We start from the raw sequence: 6276 nt of genomic DNA on the forward strand, positions 1-6276 counted from the left end.
TGAATTTGGCGAACATGTAACCAACCCTGTTTCTTAATAAAGGTGTATATGGTACTGAATACTTGAACACACTTTAATCATGTGGTGATGATATCCTGTGTCAACTATGTTATGGCTTTTGAGAGTGTAACATACCGTGAAAACCTTTGACACAGTATTTCATGGAATAGAAATCGATCCTATTTCTCATCACACTTTGATGGACTTTGATGTAATTTAGCCAATCAGAATGCAAAAAACATTCACCCCCTATCAACCGGAATTGCATGGAAACAACAATACACCCTCAATACATAACATTGCACGACCCAAATGAATCTCTCTCTCTCCCCTCCCCCAACCCCACCCCAAGTTACTGTCGAATCAACTTCATTTTTCAAGCCATATTGAAACCATTATTTTACGGATGTTTTTGAGCATTAAAGTTTATGCTCCTTCCAAGCAGACAAAATACGATATTCCTTGTCCATCAAACGTGACTTGAGCAAGCAATAAACATCATTTGGCTAATACGAACTTGTTATTAAGTTAACCCACAAACCATTAACCATTCAATGTTTCTTCGAGAAACTTTGTTTTCACGTCAGACAAGCGCTGAATTGATGCCATTTATATTCAGAAATTTTTGACATTTTTATTTTTGCCTTTCACTGGCTGTAAGGTCACTGGGAGAATGCACAACACCGTATCAAACAGACAGAAGTTTATTCAATATTTTAAGCCATATGACCTGTAGTACAGAAGTGTTTTTATTGGTATCAACATTGTACAGTCACGTGTAGGTAATAATAAGTTTACATATAATATAAACGTCTAATTTCAAAAATCTTCTTCAGGAATATGACAGAGATGATATTGTATTAGCATTGCGGGAGTTCAACAAATTTTTCATCAGCTGTTCATCTTTGTACATAGTTGAAATCATAGGGAGATATCTATTTCTAAGATACTGATAATATTTACAAATGAGAAGTACATGAAACTCATCCTCAACATAGCGTTCATTACAATAACGGCATGAACTACTTTCTTTATCTTGTACATTTTTCTTTCTGGGATTATTAACATTAAAATTATGTAATGATATACGTAATTTACACAAAGATCTTCTCAAAGTTCTATCCTGAAGTTCAGTCACATATTTTTCAGGAACAAGTAATGATTTTATATTCGTATAATGGCATACAAACCTTGAGGATGATATTTGACAGTGCCAATCTAGCGAATATCAAGTAATCTTTGCTTAAGCATGAAGATAAATAATTTATCATTTCCAACATCTTGAGATATCCATGCAAAAGAAAAACCAGACATACAAAGAATATTCCTGATATCAGACACCCATAAACAATATTTATCCTTTTCATCCAAGGCTTTTAACATATTATAACAATGAAGAGGAAATCTATTTGAATTCATACGAAGTAGCTTTATTCAATATTTAACTGCCCGTAGCTGGGATGAAACAAAAAGTCTGGTACGACCAGTTTCTCCTAGAATGGCTTTGTTAGAGGCATATTTACCGACACCTTTAAAGTACATGGCATGATTTTTTTCTATGGAATCATTATATTGACAACCCCATAATTCTGAACCATACAGAAGAATTGGTGCTATTTTTCTGTCAAAAATGTCCGAAACAACTCGGAAAGATATAAATTTGTTTTCTTTAAAAAACTCTATAAACAGGAATCAAAGCTTTAGATGCTTGCAGAGCCAACTGCTTACATGCTGTTGACCATGATAATCGAGAAGATACAGTCAATCCTAGATATTTATAATATGAAACAATATTGACTGTCTTATTACAATACGTCCATTTTTCAAATTATTTAGAATACCACCTTTTCTGAAAACAATAACATTTGTCTTTTTCAAATATACTTCAAGGCCCCATTTCTCACAATAACTGGAAAACATTTAACTGTTTCTGGCGGCCACAAACTAAAAATGATAATAAAGCAACATCATCAGCAAATAGTAACATCATTATATCAATTATATCTTGTGACACAAAGACTCCGTAATCACATTCATGATACATTTCAGTTACAAGTTCATTTATGAAAAATATAAATAGGACAGGGCTGAGTACACAGCCCTGTCTTACACCAGCTGAAGTTCTGAAACATTTAGTGATTCCTTTATCTGTCTTGATACATGCCTTAACTGATGAGTACATGCTCTGTAGAACGTTTGACAATTTGCCTGTTAATCCTTTAGTAATTAATAAAAACATCATTTTCTTTCTATCCACATAGTCAAAAGCCTTTTTGAAATCGATAAAGACAGAATAAAAACGGCCCTTGGGTTTACTAAGATATTTTGTACACAAAGATTGAAGAATAAATATATTGTCTGATGGAGAATAGTTGGGTCTAAATCCAGCTTGGGATTCCGATAACAGGTCATTCACATCTAACCATGTTCTAATACGTTTTTCAATCACAACAGAAAACATTTTGCCAGTCACATTTAAGAGAGAAATACCTCGATAGTTGCTTGGATCAGATACATTTCCAGATTTATGTAGAGAAATAATCATTCCTATATTCCAGGAATCTGGAAAAACACCGGTATCTAGAATTTTATTAAAAGCTGCTTAAGATAAGGGTTTATGAAATTTGTTATACTTTTCAGATATTCAGGGGGTATACCATCCTCAACGGCTTCTTTACCCACTTTTAAATAATTTAAAGCTTGTTTAATTTCATTTTCAGTAATTTCACCTGATAAGAGCTGGTCAGTAAAAGGCATATAATTACAATGATGACATGAATGGGAATCTAAAAATTCCTGTACTGATTTATCAAATTCATTCACATCTCTGATAAAAGCTGGATTTAATAAATCCTTAAAATATCTAAACCAAGTGTCAGGGGTTATATCACCTTGTCGTGCGTAACTTCTCAAATAGTGCTTTATAGTCTTCCTCTTTATAATCACTCATATCTGCAGCCTCGGTTAATTTCTGACCCATGTGTATTTTATACTCATTTTGTTTAGTTTTACACTTCTTTCTGAATTCAGTTTCTGCACATAAATAATCTTTTAAGTTTGAGTCACTCTTGAATGATCTGAAACTATTTAGTAGCATGTATTTCTTAGATTTAAGTTGACAGCTCTCTGCATCAAACCATAACGGTTGCTCTTTAGAGGTTTTATTTCTAGACCATCTACAGACTGCCCCCGCCTTTTCCCCACATAGATAAGTATATCAGCTAATTTCATAACTGCAGCGTTTATGTCAGTTTGCAAAACAGAAATAAAATCATCAAACATTCGGCTGCTTTCTCTGCTAAAAACACATTCTTGATATGCTGGAATTCTGTCTATAGGAAGCCTATATTTAGGAACAGGAGTGAGGGTAATACCAACAGTGTTCTCTGTAGCTTGCTTACTTTGTAACTAGTCAACAGTACTACACCCAGTATGGGAGACAAAAGTAAAATCTCCATTTCTATCAGATGTAGATCTTCCATTTACAATATGGATACCAAATATTTTACATAGGTCTAGCAATGATCTACCAAAATTGTTGATTTGTGTATCACATGGCGCACGAGGTAAAGAGAAATTATCAGATTATAGTCTTTTAAATGGGTAAATAGTCAGTCTCATCATTCATGATAAAGTCCTCTTCACTTCCTGTTCTAGCATTGAAATCACCACATAAGATGAATATACTCCCCTACAACACCGTATCGTCAGCTCCTGACAGATGTCCCTACGATAGGACGTAATGACTGGACTGTTGTAAATCGGGACGACGGTGCAAATGGTTGGATGAGAGTTTGTTTCTTCAACACCGCAATGATCAATAGTCCAACGACATGACGCCGGTCTGCACATAATCAGATCTGGAGGAGACAATCCAGGGGTTGACATGAGCATCGATCAAGTCGCTTGGGTGCTGGTGGCCGATATTCCCTACGTGTTCGATGAGTGAGTGAGTTGGGCTAAACGCCGCTTTGAACGGAAAATCAGTTCCATCACGGGGCGCAAGATTTTCTTCAGGGAGGAAGGCGATTATGGCGCAGCTAGGTCGCATACACTTAACAGATAACACTGTACTGTTGCAACTCGTGGTATGATATGTGAGTGGGTGAGTTGGTTTTAACACCGCTTTGAACAGTATTCCTGTTATATCTCACGGCGTGTCAGCTGAAGATGCAGGTCTCTTTGATGAAACTCATGAGCACGGGTATGGTGCTGACGAACTTAGAAACATAATCGGGTCGAACCCGGATTCCATAATAGTTTCTGGCGTGTCCAAGGGAAGCAACTCTGCACGGAGAATTGTGGCACCTTAGAGGACTGGGCCACCCTCATGTATGATGACGAGCTAACAATGGCCACGGGTAATCATCTAGGTAAAAATGAGATTAGAACCCACGGCAAGTGCATCGCGACACCTTTGAAGATTACTGAACCAAACGTTAGTTACTATGACTATGAACAAAATTATTATTGTAACTCGTACGCTGGTGTGCACATCTGGGAGTGTAGCCGGGGTGGTGTATTTTATCCGGCTCAGGCCGCTTTGAGAACACAGACATAGGCAGATGATGATTATGCTTTATAAGAATGGATGTGACTGCTGTTGAAGAAATAACCTGAAGAAAAGAACACACCCTTCCTCCTCAACAGCAGCACATGAAGTCAAGTATTTGCAGAATAATTTGCAGGTATTTATAAGTACAAAGCCATTTTGTAAGCAAAATAAAACTAGCAATTTAACATTTAAGTTACATAATTCTTGAAAAGGCACATGGGCCAAAATGGACCATGTGGTTAATTATTTTACAAATTAGTTTTATAATATTAATATTTCATTTATTAACGTACTATTAATTAAAATGATATTATATATGTTATTCAAATTAATTCAGCGCCCTAATATAGATATTAATTTCTGACAGAGGCAGATGAAAACATTGAAAAGTGGCCATTCCATACCTGAAGAAAAGAACATATCCTTCCTCCTCAACAGCAGCACATGAAGTGAGGAGGAAGTCAGGTATGGAAGGAAGCTACCTACCTGTAGAGGACCAGGGTGGCCAATTAGAAGGCATTGCATTAAGCATCAAAGGAAGTGCTAAATGCAAGATATAAATAGACTGAAGGAAACCCTACAGGTGTGGAAAAATGTCTAAAGATAGACAGAAGGTTGAAGGGGAAGATCTGGTGAGAGAAAATAAGGGTGTCAAGTGCTTTAAAGAGTTATTGACTGACATGCAACTGTTTACAAGACAAACAATGATTAAATTGTTTATTAGTTTATTATGATTAAATTAGGTTGTACTGTGTTGTTCATTTCTAATTTATTCGAAATATAATGGGTGAGAGTTTCTTTGTACCATGTAATTTTAGTAATTATTCACGTTTTCCTAAAGCTACATAGTTTTGCTTCACGTGAAGGTCAACACGTCCGAGGGTTTTTATGAGATTTAAAACCCGAATCCGACGGTCTTAAATATCATACAATCCCGCGGGGAAGTGTTTTTTCTAACTTATAACCCGAAAAGAACAACCCGAAACAACATTTATCATCAAGTCTATGTTTCAACCATTCTTTCCGTGAACCTTTAGAAACGGGCGTAAAAAACCTCTTGCAGGAGGTACACGTACTTGAAAAAGATTCTTAAGCATCGAGATACGAAGGTTGCAAGTTCGTCCCACTGAAATATGAAGAATTCATTTGTCACTCGATTTTACATGATTCCGCACATATTTCCTTGTGTTCAAATGCAACATAATCTATAGCGAGGGACATTCACATGCTCCAATGTCACTGGAACGTGCGTATATCATCTTCCCGCGACAAAGTCTACTGGACCTTTTTGTTTATTATAAAGGCTGTTAACACCTTTGCCAGTTTACTGGACTTATGTATTTATATATAAAGGCAGTTAACACCTTTGACGCGTGAAGCTTGTATATATATAATCCGATCATATTGATAAAATATATTAATATATTATATGTTATATTAAGTCTGTCTATCTATCTATACCAGGGATATTATAACATCCCCATTTATGAAATTTAACCCCATTGGAGAAGAATAGTATCATATGTCGTCGTTTGAGGTCTATAAAGCTGTATTATTGGATTTGTTTGTTTGTTGTTTAACGCCACACTCAGCAAATATTCCAGCTATACGACGGCGGTCTGGAAATAATCAAATCTGGACCAGACAAACAAGTTATTTACATCATGAGCAAATGTTGACATGAGCAGATCAGCGGGCCTGACCACCCGATCCTGTCAGTC

The sequence above is a fragment of the Haliotis cracherodii genome, unplaced genomic scaffold, assembly GCF_022045235.1.
Source record: "Haliotis cracherodii isolate W230 unplaced genomic scaffold, xgHalCrac1.p SCAF_3, whole genome shotgun sequence".
Taxonomy (NCBI): Eukaryota; Metazoa; Mollusca; class Gastropoda; order Lepetellida; family Haliotidae; genus Haliotis; species Haliotis cracherodii.